This window comes from Ranitomeya variabilis, chromosome 4 (assembly GCF_051348905.1).
Source record: "Ranitomeya variabilis isolate aRanVar5 chromosome 4, aRanVar5.hap1, whole genome shotgun sequence".
NCBI lineage: Eukaryota > Metazoa > Chordata > Amphibia > Anura > Dendrobatidae > Ranitomeya > Ranitomeya variabilis.
The window spans coordinates 289,535,793-289,561,410 of NC_135235.1; positions in this window are offsets into that span (position 1 = coordinate 289,535,793).

Genomic DNA, 25,618 nt, shown 5'->3' on the forward strand with positions numbered 1-25,618 from the left:
GCGGGAAGAGAAGCAGGAAGGTGCGGCCCAGAACCCAGCTGGCAACATGGCGAGTGGAGGTCACCTGGAGGATGGGGAAGCTGCCCCAGCCAATGGGAGAAGAAAGAAGACCTGCTGTCAGCAATGAACCTGGAGGTTCTTGGAACTGAGGTGGAGGAGCTGTGCTGTCAGCAACGGCAGTCCTGGTTCCGCGCAGCCGCGAAAGTATGGGAGCAACGAGCTCCCGGTAACCCAGCCTGCAACGGAAGAGACACTGCCGCGGCAGTTAAGGAGACCGACCCTGCCCCGGTAACCATCCCTGCTGCCATAACATCACCCCAGTGGACCCCTTTAAGCAGCGTCAGACATCCCTGACCAAATACCACAGGTGACGTGATGAACATTCTTATTCCTAAAAAAAACCTTTAAAGACATTTTCCTTTAATTTGGATGCCCAAGGCCACTAACTGGTTCGCTGCCACCGTGACCACCCCTTTAATGACGACCGGACCTGATACCGAGTACCCCTAGGCCCTGGCTGGGGCACTCCATAGAGCTCAGACGTGTGACCGGCAGATATCGGTAGATAAGCGGTTACCGGCCCTGCTCAACTTATGACATGGAAGTCATCAGTGTTGGATTACCCTTTAGCATTCAGCAAATGCTTCATCTCTGCACCATAATACAACATCTGGAGAAGCTCTGGCTCTCTAGCATGGAATCCTAGACAGGTTTTTTTCCAGGTTTTCATGATTTTGAAGGGCTCTGATTGGCTGGTTGAGATGTTTGAAGCAGCTCTTGGAAGGCACTTATGCTCGTCTAGGAGATTTAGTTGGTGCATGGAGTCCTACAGGCAACGTTCCCTGGGAAAAGTATGCAAAGTACTGTATAGAGACAATACCTCTGGTTTGATGCATAACCAAAGTCATGTTTTAATGCCTCAGACATTGACCACCGGGATGCCTTCTAGAAGATAACTAATTAATAGCTGCTGTAAAAAAAAATGGATTGTACACTGATGGCAAGTGAAAAAAAAATCGTCCTACTTTTCTGGATAAAAATAGGACCGATATTTTTATACTCTTATGTGAACCTACCCTAAGACTCCCTACACCTGACGAATGTCCCCGAAGAAAACCAGCCCCTTCCAAGACACAATTCTAGCTATGGTATGCTGGGTTGAAGAAGGAGCCTTTTCCCTCCTCGGATATGAAATGTTGATAATGCCAGGAATGATGTATAACATCCGTCCGCTCAGTTGCTGTAAGTAATTTATGAAATAAATTATTTCTCTATCTACTTTGAAGGTCATTAGAAATTGACCTCGGTACTGTGCTCTGAATAAATTCCACGTTTCCACTCGTTTGTGAGAGCACGCTATAGAATAAGAAAATGCACATTAATAAAAAGCATAATTTGTTTACCAGTCATACATTACGGGGCGAGACGACGAGCGGTTTATTGGAAAATTATTTCACCAACTAAGTGCTTGTGAGTCGGGAATGATCATATCACACAAGGATAAAGCCAATCACGGCAAAGCATCCACTGAATTAACAAATAAAACATGGAGGATATATTGTTTCCTGTGATGAAATGTGCTATCTATATGGATCTCTCTGCCATATATACAAAGGCATCCAGTTACTAAACTCCAAAAAGATCATTTACAGAAAATTTCCACAAAGTGACGATGTAATCGTCTTCTGACCCACAGATAAAAGTTCCATCCAGTAGTTATTTATATATCAAGCTGGGTGACAACCAGTATGGTCGCCAATAGGGCTCACATAAGGGTCGTCAAATAGTTTATCCGAACTGCAGAAAATACATTTTCTTCCAATGTGCACAATCAGGTGCTGAGTTCTGGCACACAGCTATGGGCCGTGCCGTAGTAGAAATGAGATCTGGACCCAACGTCGCATCTGCCACGTAAGAAGCACCTAGAAATACAAGTGGCTCAAACAAGAAGGGGCTACAAATTGGCAACGTTACTCCAATCAAATGCCAGATATCATCCTTATTGAGTGTCTGTCTCCACTATCTTGTTTTGTATTCAGCTGCTCTTGACTTCCATGTTGTTTGCTCTTGAGCTTCGTGCTCCTGCCATCTTGATTTTCTCATAATCAGTGTGGCCAGCTTTATCGATGTCTTTGATTGCCAGGTAAGTTTGACAAGTTTTTTTTCACTGCCATCAATAGCTACTTATGGTTTTCTGTGACTGCCATCTTGCCTTGGTTGGAACTCTGTGTGACTACTATTTTGGCTTAGTTACTAATGTTTGGTATTGCAATTGTTTCCAGTGGTCTATGACTTTCATTTTGGCTACCTTATGGTTCTTAACACTTAAGAAAGCCAAGGACAACTAAGATAGGAGTGACTCCTATCTTAGTTGTCCGTGACTTTCTTAAGTGTTGAGTCTCTGGTTGTTTCCAGTGGTTTATGCCTTCCATTTTGGCTACCATATGGTTCTCAACACTTAAGAAAGCCAAGGACCACTAAAGGTACCGTCACACTCAGCGACGCTGCAGCGATATAGACAACGAGCCGATCGCTGCAGCGTCGCTGTTTAGGTCGCTGTAGAGACGTCAAACACAGCAGCTCCAGAACGATGCAGGAGCGATCCTGTGACGTAACGGTGACTCACTTATCGTTCTCACAGGTTGTTAGCTCCATGTAAAACATTGCTGGCATCGTTGCTTTTGCTGTCAAACACGACGATACACGCCGACCTGACGACCAAATAAAGTTCTGGACTTCTAGCTCCAACCAGCGATATCACAGCGGGATCCAGATCGCTGCTGCGTGTCAAACACAACGAGATCGCTAACCAGGACGCTGCAACGTCACGGATCGTTGTCGTTCTCATTGTAAAGTTGCTGAGTGTGAAGGTACCTTAAGATAGGAGTGACCCTTATCTTACTTGTCCTTGGGTTTCTTAAGTGTTGTCCTGGATTAGAGAAGATGTTAGAATGAGTCGTACAAGACTGAGTTGAGATTGCCACGCACAACCCGTGGACATGTGGCAGAAAGTAGCCAATGCTGGAGAACCCTGTTAAAGATGTGTTGACTGGTATCTCAGCTTATATTTCCCTGCAGTTTCAATCTTACCAACTCTTTCGGAAAAAGTGGAGACCTCCAAGAAGAGGTAACCAATATCTTGAAGGCCAGAAACTTCTGCACAGGAAATTTTCAGGAAGTGCCTGGCATCCAAAGTTCTAGCATGCTTCGTCAAATAGCCCCAAAGTCAGCAAAAAAACCTCAGTGTCTGAATATACCCTTAGTTTACGTGCACATGGTGTCTGTTAGCCACCAAGTTTTCCAAGGCAAAGTCATTTTGGGAAAATGCCGGAAGCTGTTTTCCTGAGGTGGCTTCATTGGCGTATTTGCCATCGTTCCTGTTACGGCTCCACTGCCGGTGTTTTTTACACTATATTATGGAGTACAACCCACGGCAAAAATTATGGAATCACCGGCTTTGGAGGATGGTCATTCAGTTGTTTAATTTTGTAGAAAAAAAGCAGATCACAGACATGGCAGAAAACTAAAGTAATTTCAAATGGCAACTTTCTGGCTTTAAGAAACACTAAAAGAAATCAAGAACAAAAAATGTGGTAGTCAGTAATGGTTACTTTTTATAACCAAGCATAGGTGAAAAATTATGGAATCACTCTCTTCTGATGAAAAAATTATGGAATCACCCTATAAATTTTCATACCCTAAAATAACACCTGCATCAAATTAGATCTGCTCGTTAGTCTGCATCTAAAAAGGAGTGATCACACCTTGGAGAGCTGTTGCACCAAGTGGACTGACATGAATCATGGCTCCAACATGAGAGATGTCAATTGAAACAAAGGAGAGGATTATCAAACTCTTAAAAGAGGGTAAATCATCAAGCGATGTTGCAAAAGATGTTGGTTGTTCACAGTCAGCTGTGTCTAAACTCTGGACCAAATGCAAACAACATGGGAAGGTTGATTGTCATGATTCCCAATGGCAGGGAAACATTAAAACACAAAGATAACAGACGAGCTCTGGGTGATGGAATCTCGAGCTGACCGTGAGCTAAATCTACCACACAACTAATAGTAGCCAGGGAGCATACCTGATTAACCCTAGATGCCACACGCCAGCCGGAGGACTAACTACCCCTGGTAGAGGAAGGAACAGACCTGGCTTACCTCTAGGGAAATACCCCAAAAGAAGATAGCAGCCCCCCACATGTAATGACGGTGAGTTTAGAGGAAAAGACATACACAGTATGAAGGTAGATTTAGCAAAGAGAGATCCACTTACTAGATAGCAGAAGGATACAAAAGAGGACTTCACGGTCAACTGAAAACCCTATCAAAAAACCATCCTGAAATTACTTTAAGACTCCTGTGTCAACTCATGACACAGGAGTGGCAATTTCAGCCCACAAGAGCTTCCAGCTACAGAGAATAACAAAACTGCAAACTGGACAAAAGATACAAAACAAAAGGACAAAGTCCACTTAGCTGATCAGCAGACTAGTAGCAGGAACATGCAACCGAAGGCTCTGGTTACAATGATGACCGGCAAGGAAATGACTGGAGAGCAAGGCTAAATAGGAAACTCCCAAACACTGATGGAAGCAGGTGAACTGAGACAGCAAAGACACACAAGTCACCAGTACCACCAGCAACCACCAGGGGAGCCCAAAAGCGGATTCACAACAGTTGATAAAGGCAAACATACTGGTAGACCAAAGAATACATCATAGTGTCAAGACCGGAAACTCAAAGCAATATGTCTCAAAAACAGGAAATGCACAAAAAAACAAATGAGGAACGAATGGGTGGAAACTGGAGTCAACGTCTGTGACCGAACTGTAAGAAATCGCTTAAAGAAATGGGATTTACATACAGAAGAGCTAAACGAAAGCCATCATTAACACCTAAACAGGAAAAAACAAGGTTACAATGGGCTAAGGAAAAGCAATCGTGGACTGTGGATGACTGGATGTAAGTCATATTCAGTAATGAATCACAAATCTGCATTGGGCAAGGTGATGATGCTGGAACTTTTGTTTGGTGCCGTTCCAATGAGATTTATAAAGATGACTGCCTGAAGAGAACATGCAAATTTCCACAGTCATTGATGATATGGGGCTGCATGTCAGGGAAAGGCACTGGGGAGATGGCTGTCATTACATCTTCAATAAATGCACAAGTTTATGTTGATATTTTGGACACTTTTCTTATCCCATCAATTGAAAGGATGTTTGGGGATGATGAAATCATTTTTCAAGATGATAATGCATCCTGCCATAGAGCAAAAACTGTGCAAACATTCCTTGAAAAAAGACACATAAGGTCAATGTCATGGCCTGCAAATAGTCCGGATCTCAATCCAATTGAAAATCTTTGGTGGAAGTTGAAGAAAATGGTCCATGACAAGGCTCCAACGTGCAAAGCCGATCTGGCAACAGCAATCAGAGAAAGTTGGAGCCAGAATGATGAAGAGTGCTGTGTGACACTCATTAAGTCCATGCCTCAGAGACTGCAAGCTGTTATAAAAGCCAGAGTTGGTGCAACAAAATACTAGTGATGTGTTGGAGTGGTTTTTTGTTTGTTTGTTTTTCATGACTCCATAATTTTTTCCTCAGAATTGAGTGATTCCATAATTTTTCCCCTATGCTTGGTTAAAAAAAAGTAACCATTACTGACTACCACATTTTTTTTCTTGATTTCTTTTAGTGTTTCTTAAAGCCAGAAAGTTGCCATTTGAAATGACTCTAGTTTTGTGCCATGTCTGTGATCTGCTTTTTTACTACAAAATTAAACAACTGAATGACCATCCACCAAGGCCGGTGATTCCATAATTTTTGCCGGGGGTTGTATAGAGTGGATAGTTTCTGAGCAGAAACCACCCCAAAAATGGGTCTTTTAATCACTTCTCGGTTTCCGAACCTTGAAGAGGATGAAAGAAATAACATATTAGAGAAGGTGAAGAAACTTTTTTCCTTCTCTGAAAAAAATCGGATCCCACTCTGATCTCAGTGCGATTAGCAAAATCGGACATATTTTCTCGGATGGAGAGACAATGGTCGTCTGCACGAGCCCTTGCAGTGATTTCTGACTGCTGTCTTGCCTTCTTCTTCTTGAACCCAAGTATTGCAGACTGGTAATTTACGGATTGAAGTCATTCCCTCTTTATCGGTAATCAGTGCCCGAATCTTCATAATGAATCCCACAAACCCCACGATTTTGGATAACTGAAAAAAGGCCAACCCCATACCAGTCCGTGTCATCTATAGCAGGCGCCTATCACGATGGCCTCGTTGGCTTTCTGTCACACATCTAATGATATTACCGCGGTCGGTGAGAGGGAATTCGGCTTAAAACAAGGTTAAAATAAAGCGTTATTAAGAGACATGAATTAGAAGTGACGCCATCTGCCGCCTATACGGAGCCTGAGCCTCCGAGGGAATAGGGTAAAATATCATTGGTGCTAAATAACATTATCTTTCCTAATGCTTCCTGACAGTCCGGTAATCACTGCAATTTATTCTGCGCCGTGCGGCCTAATTGCCGGCATTGCACTGATCCATTGAGCACAGGAGTGCCAATACATATGTGCTTCACTCCGGCCATAAACATGTCACTGGATGTACCCTGGCTTACGGAATAATAGGAAAATCGAGTGCACAGACAGAAATAACGCCAGATTTATATTAGGACTCATTACCAGTCTAATCCAAGATTTGCATTTCATGTTGCGATTGTTCGGTGTCCTTGGCTTGGAGAAGAGACGGGTAATTTGTGCCGGTTGAGGGCAATTTTCTGTCTGACCCTGTAATGCCCCTATCCCATCCTCTCTTATACTTTTCATTGAAATCGAACTTATTGTCCATGGCCCTAATAATGTATATACTATAATCACACAGCAGAGAAAGGAGAGAATCAGCAGCTTCACTTTGATGTATGGATATAGCTGCCATCATTACCATCACTTGGAGCACATACCTGTGTAATATGTCCAACAGCTGCTCCAATTTGCTTGAGCTGTTACTTTCCATCGTTTTTATCTGATGGTTCATTTTCTTCAGCATCCTGCCAGCACTATAGTTGCAGGAACGTCCTTTCATTCACTTCCCAGCATGCATTCCTCGGTCGATTATTTGAAAGGCTTGCCTGCCTTGAATTGAAGCCTCGAATTTGGAATAAATCACCAAAAGTCCCTCCATCAAAGTACCCCCCACCATCACACCTCCACCTCCACGCTTCAGGGTAGGCACCACAAATGTAATACTCATCCACTCGCTTTTTCTGTTGGTAGAAAAAATCTGAAATTTTGACTTCAGTTCTCAGACCACAGTACAGATTTCCATTGGTTTAATCTCCTGTCCTTGTGCTGCTTGGTAAAAACAAGTCTATTCTTCTTGTGTGCGGTCCTCAGTAGAGGCTTCATTCCAGCAATTTGTCCATTGTGGCCGCTTCTCGTAGTCTCCTCTGGTCAGTCAGCTGATGTTGAGATGTGTCTCTCACTTGTTGCCTCTGCATCATTTATGCTGGATGTTATCTGCGGTGCTGTCAATGTGTCTTTTCTGAAACTAGTAACATTGATGAACTTATCCTCTGCAGCAGAGATCATTCGTGGTGTTTCTTTTCTGGTCCGATCCTCATGAGAGCTAGATTAATCATAGTGAGGGTTTTCATAACTTCTCTTGAGAATACCTTCAAGGTTCTATCAATTTTCAAGATTAGTTCTATGATCCACAGTGACTCAGAAGAAGAACGGATCGGCACTGGATACTGAATTTTACCCATGAATTCAGACAGAAAGATCAGTCCAGGAGGAGAACGAAGCAGATTTCTCTGATAAGTTCTACAAAGTTTCTTATATTCATGTATGCTATTGATTTATTAACTAAAAATTAAAATGACGGTCACTCCTTAAATTAATTTAATTCCATCTCTAGATCTGCTGTATATCTACAGCATTGAGTTAGATGGGGCTGAATTATGGCGTAGACTTCTCTTCTATATGGCTGGTCTTCCCTGTGATATACATTAACTGGACAAACACCAAATGGGTTTATCTACAATTATTAAATGACCTGGAAAATATTTGCTTTCCCCATTGCTGATATGATATAATCCCGCAGTGTTGCAATCATGTTCTGTATATTTCCAGTGGGATTTGCTTGTTCATTTGCTGCGCCCCGGTAACATCTGGCTCTAACAAGAGCGTCATGTTAGTCGAAGCCAGGATTGTGCATGTAAAATTGTAATTATCACAAGCTCGTGCGTATAATCATCTGCAAATTACAGCCGATGTGTGGAAACCAAGTCACTGCTCATTAATCTTTCCAGCCCATGGAGTGAAGTTTCTGTGATATTTCTGCAACTTACTGAACTTATAGTAGAGGGTATGCAATTCCTTTAGAACATCATTTTGGTGAGTATTAATTAATATGAGAACACTTCATTCCATCACCATCGCTCTTCCTATAGGGTCCCAACACAGAGGACGCAATGACGTCACTAGACCGCGCCCGCTCTACCGAGAAGTCCAGAGCTGCAGACCACACACTGAAGAGACCGGAGCAGCGAGGGAACAGGAAGAGGAGAGTATTATTATTATTGTTTTATCAATGGGGGTCATTATACAGTGTGGAGGGCTACGTGGGAGCCATTATATTTGGAGGGGCTATGGGCCATTGTATTGTGTGCGGACCATTATACAATATGGAGGGGCCATCATACTGTGTATGGGGTTGTGTAGGGGCTGTCATACTCTTCTGAAAGGGACATAATAGTGCATGGAGGGCTGTTATACTGTATGGAGGGCTGTGTCGGGGCCATCGTACTGTGCTGGGGTCACTGGGGGGTATCACACTTTGCAAGGTGGGGGATAATATAGAGTCATCAAACTGTGCGTGTAAAGGATACCACCTCCCCCAGTGGGGTATCATACTGTGTTTGGGGGGTACTTTTATTGGCATCTTTTTTAATGGGGACCACTAAAGGGGTATATTAATGTTGGAAACATTAAGGGGCTTCAATAGGAGAAAAAATACTTTGCAATTGACTCAAAGTTGTAAGATATGCTCTTCTGTGACCCCACTAAATATATATATATATTTTTGTGGGGGGGGGGGGCCCAATTAGGACTTCTGCTATGGAGCCCCATAATTTCTGTTTATGACCCTGATTAAGATGTTCTATCTATTTAATACACCTCTCCCCCAAAATAACGCTAACCTCTTAAAAGAGAGCACCGTTGTATTGGCCGCAGCGAGGACATCACGACTACAGTGCACATCAGTGAGCTCAGCGCCTTCACCAATGTAGATGCCATGAGCTGCTGACCTCAAGGATTGGCTGCAGTGGTGATGTGAACTGTAGTTGTGCTATCACCGCTATAGCCAATGTCTGAGGTCAGCAGCTCATGCCCTCTGCATGGGTGAAGCTGCTGACTTCAGTGATTGACTGCAGTGGTGATATGTCCTACAGTCATGATGTCACTGCTGCCGCGAATATACCTGATTTCATTATTTTTACTCAGCGGTGACGAAGAGAGAAGAGAAACCTGAAAGTGGAAAACCCATTAAGGGTATTGGCAGAGGATCTGTGGAAGTTCGGGTTGGTCGGGTTCGACCATACTTTACTCCAAAATTTGGTTTTGGTACCAGAACTCTACCCAGACTTTAACCAGAACCCGAAAGGACTTCTGGAGTTCAGCAGGTGTCCAGCACAAACTCTGAACTTCACAGGTCACGTTCGCTCATCTCTAACTCTACACTTTACAGCACGAGTCAATGGGAGTCTCAAAAGAAGCCTGGAAGATGCCCGGGTGCCTTTTTGAGAGCAGTAAAAAAAGATGACCGAGAAAGATGGAAAAACACTAAAAGAACCAGCCAGCGATCAAAAATGATGAAGCAAGTGCTTATGAAATCACGTAGAGAGAAGAGCTGTGCAATAGAATTTTATTTTCTGTCTGTAAGAAAGCCCAGAATGAGCTGAATTTTCAATAACTACGTAACACATTTTCAATGCAAATCAGCTTACAGAGAAAAAAACACAGTATCAAGAAAGTCAACATGTCAACACAGCCTAAGGGAGAAAGTGATCATTTACTTTTTTCTTAAGTCACTTTTTTATTGTCTTGTGGTATTTGTTGACAATTTTTGCTCCAAGTTCTTCAAAATGGCACACATGGTTCATTAATATTGTGCAAAAATAAAAATACTTTTTATTCTTGTATTTAACGTTGAAACCACATATCCAAGCCCTTTCCACTTCCTGCAGACTTTAACTAAAAAATATTTCCCGGATCCGTACATTGCTAAACCGAGAATCTGCAAAAACCCTAGTCCATGCCCTCATCATCTCCCGCCTTGACTACTGCAACCTCCTGCTCTGCGGCCTCCCCTCTAACACTCTCGCACCCCTCCAATCTATTCTAAACTCTGCTGCCCGACTAATCCACCTGTCCCCCCGCTATTCCCCGGCCTCTCCCCTCTGTCAATCGCTTCACTGGCTCCCCATTACCCAGAGACTCCAGTACAAAACCCTAACCATGACATACAAAGCCATCCACAACCTGTCTCCTCCATACATCTGTGACCTCGTCTCCCGGTACTTACGTACACGCAACCTCCGATCCTCACAAGACCTCCCTCTCTACTCCCCTCTTATCTCCTCTTCCCACAATCGCATACAAGATTTCTCTAGCGCATCACCCCTACTCTGGAACTCTCTACCACAACATATCAGACTCTCGCCTACCATCGAAACCTTCAAAAAGAACCTGAAGACCTACCTCTTCCGACAAGCCTACAACCTGCAGTAATCATCGATCGATCAACCAGCTCTACCCTCACCTACTGTATTCTCACCCATCCCTTGAAGATTGTGAGCCTTCGCGGGCAGGATCCTCTCTCCTCCTGTACCAGTCGTGACTTGTATTGTTCAAAATTATTGTATTTATTTTTATTATGTATACCCCTCCTCACATGTAAAGCGCCATGGAATAAATGGCGCTATAAAAAAGAAATAATAACCACGTGTCACTAAAATATTACATGCAGACATGGAGTGCATTTCTGCAAAAATGTAGAGCCTTTTTTTTTTATAAGGCCAGTCATCAGAATCCTTATTTTAATTGTTTTTTATTTATTCATATTAAAAATTAATTATTTTTTATTTAATTTTATTTATTTTTATTTATAGATTTTTGGATAAGGCCAGTCATCAGAATCCCTCTTTTATTATTTTTTTTTTTTAAATTTATTCTTAATAAAAATTAAATCTTTAATTCTTTTTTATCTAATTTTATTGACTTTTCTTTTTATATTTTTGGATAAGGCCAGTCATCAGATCCTTATTTTAATTCTTTTTTATTCATTCCTAATAAAAATTAATTCTTTAATTCTTTTTTATTTATTTTTACTTATTGTTATTTTTAGATTTTTGCATAAGGCCAGTCATTATATCCTTATTTTAATTCTTTTTTATTTATTCTAAATAAAAATTAATTCTTTATTTATTTATTTATTTTTAGATTTTTGGATAAGGCCTGTCCTCAGATCCTCATTTTAATTCTTTGAACACTTGTTTTATTGGCGGAGAGGATTCGTCTGACTCCATAAAAGTTTCTTTTTTTTTTTGTTAAGCAGTCCTTTTATGACACATGGCTGGCTTGTAATTAAATAGATGCTTAAATCTTTCCTGTAATTATACAAACATTGAAAGAAAATTTAATCAGCGGAGCACATCACTCCTCAGAAAGCAATGAAAGCGAGGAACATTACATGACAAACAGAAAAAGGGTTTGGCAGATAGACTAAAAAATAATAAGCAGTTTATCCCAGGGCATCAGTCACACTGTCTGGTTTTAGAAAGCAAATTTACTTTCACAGAACAAAAAAATAAATAAAAAATAGTTACATACTGACAGTAATATTCATTAAAGTACTTATGTCTTTTCCAAGTTTTCCCATGGCGTTCAGAACTGTTGGTAGGAAATAGTCGTCCTATGAATTGGCAAGTCAGATTGGTTTCGATGGAAGATGCTAAGAAAGTAATGGCATATGTAGTGAGTAATTAACCCCAGTGCCCCACGGAGGTAATTAGTGCAGTTGCTAAAGATGAAGTGCCCATTCTGCTTGTGTATCTCCAAATCATATAGACTCCATGTAGGAGGTTACTAATGAACCACTGTGGGTTCCATCTCCAGTTTTCAGTTCTCTCTGAGCTAGTGAGTGTCACACTAGCTTCTATGATGTCTCCCATGCGCAGCACATGCACATGACACTATTCCTGCTCTCCTATTTCTTCGTAGTACATGTTCAGAAGCGGCAGCTGTAATGTGATCCCTCAGTGAGCTGGCAGCCGGTCTTGTTTTGAGCAGTTTAGATTGGAGCTGATTAGTGATGTGCTTGAATAGCGTCTTATCCGAGCATGCTCAGGTGTTATGTGGGCATGCTCGTATATTATGTTCGAGTCACTGCAGCTGCATGATTTGTGGCTGTTAGACCGCCTCAACATGTGGGGATTCACTAACAAACAGGCAATCCTCTCATGTGTTCAGGCTGTCTAATCGCCGCAAATCATGCAGCTGCGGCGACTCGAACATGATATGCGAGCACGCCCAGATACTCGGATAAGACGATATCCGAGCACGTTCGCTCATCACTAGAGCTAATGAGTTCAGGAGCAAGGGGGGTGAGAAGTGGCTTATAAGTGGAGAAAATTGAAGATTTCTATAAGATATATTATAACGTTTGTTATATTCGCATGTGCTATTAATTTAGGCAACGTTTGGGACTATTTAACAGCATAAAAGCAATCAATTAGGAAACCGATGTGCATGTGTTTTCTCAATCAATTACTCACCATAAAATCGGCCGACAACTGCTTTGTGGCTGATGATGGAGCTCTGAGGCTAATTTTGGATTTTCTAGGACTATGATGATCTCTCTACATGTCCTAATATTGTGTATTCCCTGGTATAGCAATTTCAAGATGAATCTTAAAATCAATGGATTCTTATTGTTAGGGTTGGGGTTAAAGAAAGGGCTCTACCACTTTGTGAACCTTGACCTCCTGAACCCGAACTCCTTGCCCAGACCAGTTTTATGAAAACTACAACCTACTCAGAAAAGACAGGTTTTTAATAGGGTGCAAGAAGGTATCTAAGCTTGTAGGTTCAATGAGATCAAGAACTTTTAGGGCTATGCGCACACGTTGAGTATTTGCAACATTTATCTCTGCACCGTAAACCAGAGTGTTTTTGCTGCAGGAAAAGCACACAGATTTTGGACTCATGTTTACAAGTGTTTTAATACGTTTTTACTTGTGGGTTTTTTCCCATTCTTTTGAAAAGGTGAAAATGCAGCGCCCCCACTGCCGCAGGGCCGAGGGGAACCCGGTACCGGGCCTCTGAGTCTCTGTTCTGGGGTTGTCACGGTGGCTAGACCCGGTCCGTGACCCTGCTGAGGGGCGTGCAATGAAGGTGGAGGTGTGGGATGTCGTTATGGTGCGGTGAAGTGCCGGTCGCGGTAAATAACGAGAACACCAGGTTGCAGTCTCTTTACCTCTTTACTGAAGGCTTCAGGATCCTCAGTCCGGAATACGGTTAACCAGGCTGCGCAAGTCCGGCCGGTCCGATGGCACCTCCAGGTTCCCTTTGCAGGTGGAAATCTGTGCCTACCTTCTAGCGCTTGTGTGTTGCGGTCCTCCCCTGCTGTGCTCACGGGATAGTCCCCACAACTGTTGTGTCTGTTTCTCGTGTTCCCTCACAACTCGATTCTGATGTTCTTCCACGTCCCCCAGATCTTATGGTTAGGACGCACCCGTATGACGGGGAGGCTCGGAGCTCTTCCGGGACTCTAGCGTCGCCCCACTCCTGTTGTTACCCCCCTGTGTCTTCCTAGGTCAATTGGGTGAGACAGCCCGCCTATAACTGACTGTCCTGCCGTAGGTTTGAAGTTTGGCCTGGAGCTCTATACTTCCTCGGCGTTCCGGCCACCGGTTATGCGCCTCAGTAGGATGTTGCCTCGTCTTACAGCACGACTCCTACTGGTATTCTCCTTGTTGCGTTGATCTCGTTTCTCACTCAGCACAATAAACCTCGCTTCTTGTATTTTCTTGGGGTACCGCCGCTATATCTTGCAGGCGCGGTCCCGTAACGTTCTCTCTGGTTGCTAAGCCTCTGTCAGGATCCCACCCCTGACGGGGACCCCTCTGAATCTTCCCCTACAACACCCTCTGCCACAAGGTGTTGCCTGGTTCCAACCCAGTCAGCTTTCTGATCTAACTTCCTATCCAACCCCCAGTTTTACCAGACTGTGAGGAGTGGCCTAATACATAGTACCCTTGACATAGCGCAAATTTGAAAGGACTCTTCGATGGTCCAAATCCGCAAGGAAAAATAAGCAGCACATGCGTGACATTTTAAAGATCGTATTCACTTTGCCTATGTTATAAAATTCAGACTTTTTTTACCCTTGAAAAACATGCTGAAAATAAATGGAGTAAATATGCAAAGTGTGAATAAAGCTTTAGACAATCTGAGCCAAACATATGTGTTGCAACTTTTGTTCTATCTGGCGGTAATTCGGGCCATGGGACCAAGTCCCAGAAGTGGGACCTTTAACTTATATGGGTTGAGTAGGATTAAAGAAACATGGCTGCTCCCTGCCAAAAACAGCGCCATTCCTAGCCATAGGTGGTGGATGGTATTACAACTCAACCCAATACAATCAATAAAGCTGATCAGCAATTACCAAACACAACAGGGCTGTTGGTTTCTAATCATGGCAACCCTTTTTTTTCAGACCTTGGTTATTCTGTTCATCGGGATCATGACTATGATAAATGAGTCCATTCTTATAGCGCATTTTAATAATTTCCCCATATTCGCTGCTCTTCTCAGGACTGCTCATCGATTTCATTTAGAAAAAAGAGCTGAACAAAAGCAAAATGGTTTTCACCATATTTTATTGCTTTTATATTTATTGTGAATCTCGCCCAGACGAGTTCGGATCAAATTGTCAATGATTTTCTTTCATGCGCCAAAATAAGTCAAGAAATCTAAAACATTATATGCAGCCTGAGAGGAGATTACACGTATTATTCAGTATTGAATTGTAATTAAAATATTATTACAGTGGAGAAGATTTAGGGTGGAGGGAACAAGTGCGCAGACTCGGCCGGGACTCATACTGATAGGAGATTTATTTTACTTTTATTGCCCTTTTTTTAACATTTTTTGTATTTTTTTTTTTCGGTAAATATACCTTCCGCGCGTCGGGGTGGTTCGGTGTCCCCTGAGTTTGTCCAGGTCCACGTTATCAGGTAATATGTATATTACACTTGCTTTATATATTTGTGGCCATACTGCTGCTTATTGCGGAGGTGTATTATAGAGACTAGTATCGGTGCTACTAATCAATTGCCGTTAAATGGTTCTGACATGTTAACTGTTTTATAATATCTACGTGTTGTACCTGGATCTATAGCAGGGCATGCCGTTCCTTGGGCTACTTGTTCTCATGTTGCCTTTGGCACTTTATACCGTCTGCTAGCCCTACTGCACACTGTTGGTTTGGTTCTTTGTTAATATAATTTTTTATCAAGTTTGTTATCAATAAAGAGAGTTTTTATTGAATTATAAGACTGCATCTGTTCTTGTTCCTAGTTATATTATGTGTTGGCAGTTCTCTGTATTGTCCATGCAGGGGTGGTGCATGTAATTGGATAAATGTTATTAGATAATAAGTGACCTTTTTGCACCACCAATAATGCTTATTGGAATTCTGTTCTAAGGTGACATTAAGCCAGATTAATAATGGAGAGGCGTCAATTATGACACCTATCCATTGTTAATCCAATAGTACTAAATGTTTAATAAAACACACACACATTATTACAAAGTATTTTAATGAAATAAAGACACATGTTGTTGTAATATTTTATTAGACTCTTAATCCACCTGAAGACCATCGTCCTGAAACAAAGTTAAAAAAACAAACAACAATATTCCATACCTTCCGTCGTTATGTCCCACGATGTAAATCCATCTGAAGGGGTTAAATCATTTTACAGCCAGGAGCTGTGCTAATGCACTGGCTCCTGCCTGTAAAACCCCGGGTACTGAATGGAAAGCAGGGTGACCTGTAGTTACCTTGAGTTGCGGTGATGCGCCCTCTGCTGGATGTCCTCATGAACTGGAGCCTTGGAAAAGTTCCCACGCTCGAGTTCATATGAGGACATCCAGCAGGGGGCGCCTCACCGCGACTCAAGGTAACTACAGGTCACCCTGCTTCCCATTCATTCCCCGGGTTTTTACAGGCAGAAGCGGCTGTATTAACAGGCTTCTGCTTGTAAAATTAGTTAACCCTTTCAGATGAATTTACAACGTGGGACAGAACGACGGAAGGTATGGAATATTGTTGTTTGTTTTTTTGAAACTTTTTTTCAGGTGACAAGGGTCTTCAGGTGGATTAAGAGTCTAATAAAATATTACAACAACATGTGTCTTTATTTCATTAAAAGACTTTGTAATTATGTGTGTGTGTTTTATTAACTATTTCGAACAATTGGATTAATAATGGATAGGTGTCATAATTGACGCCTCTCCATTATTAACCTGGCTTAATGTCACCTTACAATAGCAAGGTGACATTAACCCTTCATTACCCCATATCCCACCACTACACGGGAATGGGAAGAGAGTGCCAGAATAGGCTCATCTTCCAGATGTTTCTTTTCTGGGGTGGCTGGGGGCAGATGTTTGTAGCCAGGGGGGCCAATAACCATGGACCCTCTCTAGGCTATTAATATTTGCCCTCAGTCACTGGCTTTACCGCTCTGGTGGAGAAAATTGCGCGGGAGCCCACGCCAATTTTTTCCGCCATTTAACCCTTTATTTCAGCAGCTACAGCACCCAAATTTGCACATACACACTACTAACATTAGTAGTGTGGAATATGCAAAAAAAAAGGGGATATGAGATGGTTTACGGTATGTAAACCATGTCTCATATCATGTCGGGTTTGTGAAGGAGAAATGAAAAGCCGGCAATTGAATTACCGGCTTTTCACATATATCGCGCTGAATTAAATATAAATACAGAATATATATATATATATGTGTCTCAATGACATATATATATATATATATATATATATACAGTATATACTGTATATATGTTTTAACGAACATTTGAGCACATAAATCCATTAGATGTCGGTTTTGCAAGCCTGCGAGAAAATATCGCAGTACGGATGCCATACGGATTACATATGGAGGATGCTATGCGCAAAATACGCTGACACACCCTGCCTACGGATGACATACGGATCACTATTTTGGGGACTTTTCTGCGTATTACGGCCGTAAAAAACGGACCGTATTTACATACGCTGAGTGTGACGCCGGCCTTATATTGATGGACTCAATTTAGAAGGAAATATCAATAGTAATTACAAAAAATAAATAAATAAATTTAAAGCCAAGGAATATCAACCATTACAAATAAAAAATGTCTTTCCAAGGGCGAAATATATGTAAAGAAACAATTAAAATACATTTTTTTAAATTAAATATTTGGATTTTAATTGTTTCCTTACATATATTTTGGCCATGGGAATATATATTTTTGCTTTTATATTGATGGCATAGCCTTAGCATAAGTCAATATCAGATCGGTTGGAGGGTAACACTCAATCACCTATTCCTGGTGCCACCGCTATTGGCCAAATGTGATCAGTGGAGGAGTGGAAGATCACAGCGCTGTCACCAGCATAGTGGCCACAGTGGGTACTGCAGATTCACTTCCATTCATTCAAATAGGGGCGGATGTGCAGTACCCGACCGGTCACTATACAGTTGATGGATGTGTCCTGTGCAGCTCTGCAACTGATCACATCCGGCCTCTTCCGGCACCCGGAACAGCTGATCGGTGTGGTTTCAGATCAGATCAGATCAGATATCGATGACCTATTCTAAAGATAGGCTATCAGTTTAAAAGTATTGGACAACCCCTTATCTGAGAGGGAAATTGGCTGAGAATTTAACCATAATTTACATTAAAAAGTGGCACTAATAGTAATGACTCAATTTCTTCACTAAAGTATATTTCTTGCACCTAAAAAATGCACCAAGTTTATTAAGAGTCACAGGCCTCTTAATGTGTTTGGCACATCTTACTCCAGAGAACCCCTTATTACTTTTGATGAGTCAGATCCAGTCTCAGTTTCTTTCCTATGCTATATTACCTTTGCTCCAATAAGAGACATTATGGAGTGGGACGTATTTTCCATGTGAAAAGTTGCTCTTTCAGTGACACCAGCAGAATCCTCTGTCAGTGACACTAGCAGAGTACAGCCAATGGTGCCAATAGGCTGCTGCAAAAGCACTACAACAGCTCCATATTAATACTGCTTTCATTTCATTATGGTTTTCTAGCTCAAAATAGTAAAAAAAAAATCATGCTTCTATGCTATAAATTCTGAGTTAATATATAGGGGGTCTTTTATTAGGATCCTCATCTCTTGGCAAAACTGAAGAGTGGTCTCAAAATCATTCCCTGTTCTGCATTGATATGAATGGACACTATGTAATACTCCATTCATCCTGCGGAGGAGCTGTGGGAAATGTAAACGCTTACTGCCAGATTTTAAAACAGATTACAGCTGACCATTGGTGGCCATAGCGTAAAGTCACTTCGTGATCAACTTGTTGTCAAGGGATTCTAACAAGTTCAAAAGCACAGAACCCCTTTAATTACAAGCAAAGAAATTTGTATCATTATTTACTATGATTGGATCAGCTTTAGATGAAAAATTATAGATAATAGCACATATATGTTTCCACTAATTATTAGCTAGTAGAATATATTACTTTTTTCTGTTGTCTATGACCATGTGTAATTAATATTGAACCCATAAACCACAGTTTGCTTGGAGCATGTAGTCCCACTACTCACAGCTAGGTGGCAGCACTCACCGCCAGGCTGAGAGTTGGCTACAGACCTTGGAATGCCGCTGTTTTTCTTCTCCATGTGCAGAATGCTTGATATGATTTTGTTATGACTCGGAGAAGTCACACAGGGTCCGGTTACTGTTGATGTTACACAGCTGCAGTTTTGTTATTTGTTTCACTGTTTGTTTTGCGAAGTTCCTTTAATTGTACATATTTTTTTTTATGCATTTTTGTCCAGTTTCCTATCAAATCTCATTCTTCCTGTGAATCACCGGAGATACTGGCAAACACGGCACATGTGACATTTCTATTCACGGATGTGTATTTTATTACATACACAAACAATACAGGCGCAGCGGCTCGTGTTTCGCATAGTGGAGGATTTGGCAATAAATCCAATAATTATTAGGATGCGAGGAAACATCCAGGTTCTCAGAAGACTCTGTAATACTTTTCTCCGGTCAGTGTTAGGTCTCATGCAGATCACTCTATTATATACATTGCCCCTTTATTTTTTATTATTTGTTTATTTCATTTTTTTAACCCTGTGGCAGATGCACTAATCCTGATAATACATAGACAGTGTAAATTTACAGGAAAGTCTGAAAATGGGCCAGGTTTCCCTAGAGGATCATTTTGCCCAACGTTTGACACTTTTTCTAACTTTATCTCATTTATTTAATTTTATTTACACCAAAATTGTGTTTATTACGATCACTTATATAACACCATTAATTCTGCAGCGCTCTACAGACATCACCATCACTTTTCCCATTGGGGCTCACAATCTAAATTCTCTAAATTCCCCTGGAGTGTGGGAGGAATCCCATGCAGACACAGGGAGAACAGATTCCTTGCCATTGGTGGGATTTAAACCCAGGACCCCCGAGCTGGAAAGCAACCGTGCTAACCACTGAGCCACCGTATTGCCAAACCTTAAACCATGCCCTTTCCAACTAAGACACACCCCTTTGCACTTAAACACACCTTATTTACTAAACTACACCCCTTTGCACTTAAACACACCTTATTTACTAAACCACACCCCTTTGCACTTAACGATACTCACTTAACAAAGCTACACCCCTTAGTTAGTCGAGATGCAAAAGAATGGTTAAAACACATTGGTGCCCAACTCATCACGTCCAGCGATGTTCACACTGGTCTTGATGACGCTCCTGATTCATTAAGAATCGCACGCTCAGTTTGATTTTTAGGCAAATTGCTAATTTTTTTAATTTGACGGGTTCAGTGATATCCTAAAAATTCAGCCAAAATTGGATTTGCATATAACTAATTTGCTCATATTTAGTATTTGACCAATGTAGGGTACAGTTATTTGCTCACTATAAGGTCTGCTGCATTTTTAGGCACTTAGATATACAAAAAAACAACAAGCAGTCATAGGATCCAAAAATAACAACTTTATTAAATATTATAAAAACATGTCATATCAGACAAACAGATATGTGGGACTAAAAAGATGGCAACCAGATGCTACCAACATCAAACAAAAAGCCCAAGGTTGGGTGTATCCCTGGAAAAAGGTGTATACAGATATATGCAGGTTTTAATAACACACATAGATAAATAGAGATATAAATATATATTTTTTTAGCAAGTACCAGCTAGCAGAGCATAAGCAAATCACAAACCCAATTACTATTAACATACTATGGATCTATCAAACAGGGACACCCGTTCACCCCATTCAGGGCCCTGATACATTCTTGCGCCCCTTAAAGAAGGTATCATTAACAAAACGCGCGTCGGGGTGAAGGGGTGTCCCTGTGTGATAGATCCATCATCCATAAGGTAATATATGGAGTTACTACATTGTTTATTATGTTCATAGTAATGGGGTTTGTGATTTGCTTATGCTCTGCTAGCTGGTACTTGCTAAAAAAATGTTTTTATATCTCCATTTATCTATGTGTGTTATTGAAACCTGCATATATCTGTATACACATTTTTCCAGGGATACACCCAACCTTGGGCTTTTTGCTTGATGTTGGTAGCTTCTGGTTTCCATCTTTTTAGTCCCACATATCCGTTTGTCTGATATGACATGTTCTTATAATCATCTAATATATAAAGCTGAATGTGTGTGTGTGTGTATGTATGTGTGTGTGTGTATGTCCGGGATTGGCATCTGCACCGTTGCAGCTACAGCCACAAAATTTTGCACAGTCACACATCTGGACCCCGAGAGCGTCATATGCTATGTTGTGAGTCGAAATTTTAAAGCCGTGCTTTCCAATTCACCAAACAATTTTGCCCCTATCTACATAATGGGGAAAAAGTGAAAGGAAAAGTGTTGGAGGCAAATTGACAGCTGCCAGATGTGAACAAGGGGGACTTAAAGAGTGAGAGCGATGGCGCCAAACAAAAGTTGCAATACACGCAAAAGTTGCCTCACACAAAACTTGCACATACTCAAATGCACCACACATAAAACTAGCCACGCGCAAAACTCGCCATGCGCAAAACTTGCTGCACACAACTTGCTACACTAACCTGTCACATGCAACTCGACACACAAAAAGTTGCTACATGCATGTCGCCACACAAAACTCATCTCCCAAAAGTCACTACATGCATGTCGCCACACGCAACTCAACACATGAAACTCTCCCTAAAACACACACAAGTCTGGTATTATCCTTCAAAAATAAAAATCTGATTAATAAGCAGACAAATTACAAGAGCAACAACTGTACCATATAGGAAATACGGCAGCTGTCAGTCACATGACCTGTCTATTATGTGTATGTGTGAGCTAATATATACTCCCAGGGGGGAGGGCTTCCTGTTGGCTGGGGATTTATCAGGCTGCCAATTTAGCTTACAAATACTGAGGTAAAAATACTGAGCAAATAACGTGTGAATGCAGTCTAATACAGGAGGAGATGACATACAGATATATACTACATACAGGGAAGATGACACACAGATATATACTATATACAGGAGAGATGACACAGGTATATACTATATACAGGAGGAGATGACATACAGATATATACTATATACAGGGGAGATGACACACAGGTATACTATATACAGGGGAGATGACACACACATATATACTATATACAGGGGAGATGACATACAGGTATATACTATATACAGGAGGAGATGACATACAGGTACATACTATATACAGGAGGAGATGACATACATGTACATACTATATACAGGAGCAGATGACACACAGGTATATACTATATACAGGGGAGATGACACACAGGTATATACTATATACAGGGGAGATGACACACAGATATCTACTATATATTTGTCTAAGGGTCACTTCTGTCTGTCTGTCTGTCCTTCTGTCTGTCTGTCACGGATATTTATTGGTCACGGCCTCTGTCTGTCATGGCTGCCGCGACCAATCAGCGACGGGCACAGTCCGATTAGTCCCTCCCCTACTCCCCTGCAGTCACTGCCTGGCACCCGCTCCATAATCCCCTTCCCCTCCAGTCACCGCTCATACAGGGTTAATGGCAGCAGTAACGGGCCGCGGTGTAACGCACTCCATTACCGCTGCTATTAACCCTGTTTGTCCACAATTATTTACTATTGACGCTGCCTATGCAGAATCAATAGTACAAACATGTCATGTTAAAAATAATAATAAAAAAAAAACCTGCTATACTCACCATCCGCCGCCTTTCGCGCTCGACGCTACGGTGACCGCTCCATGCACGCGGCAGGTTCCGGTCCCAATGATGGTACGCCAGAAGGACCTTCCATGACGTCACGGTCATGTGACCGCAACGTGATCACAGGCCCTGCGAGAAGGACCTTTCATGATGTCATGGTCATGTGACCACGACGTCATCACACCCTAGGACCGGAAGCTGCCGCCCGCGGTCATCACGGTCATGTGACCGCAACGTCATCACAGGTCCTGCGCGCCTGCGCTAGAAGGATCTGCCATGATGTCACGATCATGTGACCATGACGTCATCACACCCTGGGACCGGAAGCTGACGCCTGCACCGCGCACAGGACCAGGACTTCAACGGGCCTTCGGAGGGTGAGTATATGTTTATTTTTTATTTTAACTCTGTATACTACGTGGCTCTGTGCTGTATACTCCATCACTGTACAATATACTACGTGGCTGGGCAATATACTACGTACGTGGCTGGCCAATATACTACGTGGCTGGGCAATATACTACGTGGCTGGGCAATATACTACGTTCGTGGCTGGCCAGTATACTACGTGACTGGGCAATATACTATGTGACTGGGCAATATACTACGTACGTGGCTGGGCAATATACTACGTGATTGGGCAATATATAGTATGTGACTGGGCAATATACTACGTGACTGGGCAATATACTACGTGGCTGGGCAATATACTACGTGACTGGGCAATATACTACGTGGCTGGGCAATATAATACGTGGCTGGCCAATATACTACATGACTGGGCAATATACTACGTGGCTGGGCAATATACTATGTGACTGGGCAATATACTACGTGGCTGGGCAATATACTACATGGCTGGGCAATATACTACGCGACTGGGCAATATACTACGTGGGCTGTGCAATATACTAGGTGGCTGGGCAATATACTACGTGGACTGTGCAATATACTACGTGGCTGGCCAATATACTACGTGGATATGCATACTCTAGAATACCCGATGCATTAGAATCGGGCCACCATCTAGTATACTATATACAGGAGGAGATGACACACAGGTATATACTATATACAGGGGAGATGACACACGTATATACTATATACAGGAGGAGATGACACACAGACATATACTATATACAGGAGCAGATGACACACAGGTATAAACTATATACAAGAGGAGAGGACACACAGGTATATACTAAATTCAGGAGGAGATGACATACAGGTACATACTATATACAGGAGGAGATGACAGGTATATACTATATACAGGAGCAGATGACACACAGGTATATACTATATACAGGAGGAGATGACTTACAGGTATATACTATATACAGGAGGAGATGACATACAGGTATATACTATACAAAAGAGGAGATGACAGATAGGTATATAGAGTAGGAGATGACATACAGCAGGTATTTACTATATACAGGGGAGATGACATACAGGTATATACTATATACAGGAGATGACATACAGGTATATACTATATATAGGAGGAGATGACATACAGGTATATAGTATATACAGAAGAGATGACATACAGGTATATAATATATACAGGAGGAGATGACACATAGGTATATGCAATATACTGGAGGAGATGACATACAGGTATATACTATATACATGGGAGATGACTTACAGGTATATCTAATATATAAAGCTGAATGTGTGTGTGTATGTGTGCATGTCCGTGCCATCTGCACCATCGCAGCTACAGCCACAAAATTTTGCACAGTCACACGTCTGGACCCTGAGAGCGTCATAGGCTATGTTGCGAAATTTTAACCCCGCGCGTTCCAATTCACCAAATAATTTTGCCCCTATCTACATAATGGGGGAAAAGTGAAAGGAAAAGTGTTGGAGGCAAATTGACAGCTGCCAGATGTGAACAAAAGGACTTAAAAGAGTGAGAGCGATGGCGCCAAAGAGTATATACCGTACAGTTGCTAAGGTGGGGCCCCGACATGGGATACTCACCACACACGGGGATATGAACACACACACAAAATGCACCACACACTACCACGTGCTTGAACACATATCACCCTCAGCACACATTTCAACACATACACCAACCTCGCCACATAAAAGTCAAAACACAAAAGTCGCCGCTCAAAACTCGCCACGCGCAAAACTCGCCACATGCAAAACTAGGCTCACGCAAAACTTGCCACACGTGCAAAACTCACCTCATGGAAAACTCGCCACACGCAAAACTTGCACACGCGGAAAAATTGCCACATGCACAAAAGTTGCAATACATGCAAAAGTTGCCTCACACAAAACTTGCACATACTCAAAACGCACCACACAAAACTCGCCACGCGCAAAACTCGCCAAGCACAAAACTTGCTGCACACAACTTGCTACACTAACCTGTCACATGCAACTCGACACACAAAAAGTTGCTACACGCATGTCGCCACACAAAACTTATCTCACAAAAGTCGCTACATGCATGTCGCCACACGCAACTCAACACACACAACTTGACACATGAAACTCGCCCTAAAACAGACACAAGTCTGGTATTATCCTTCAAAAATAAAAATCTGATTAAAAAGCAGACAAACTACAAGAGCAACAACTGTACCATATAGGAAACACGGCAGCTGTCAGTCACATGACCTGTCTATTATGTGTATGTGTGAGCTAATATATACTGCCAAGGGGAGGGCTTCCTGTTGGCTGGGGATTTATCAGGCTGTCAATTTAGCTTACAAATACTGAGGTAAAAATACTGACCAAATAACGTGTGAACGAGGTCTAATACAGGAGGAGATGACACACAGATATATACTATATACAGGAGGAGATGACACACAGATATATACTATATACAGGAGAGATGACACACAGGTATATACTATATACAGGAGGAGATGACTGTTATGACCCCAATGGCGAGGGTCTCAGAGGAACGTGGAAGTCTGCAGAATACAAAAATCCAGCTCATAGGGCAGTGGTAACTGGGTTGACCATATATCTACTCCT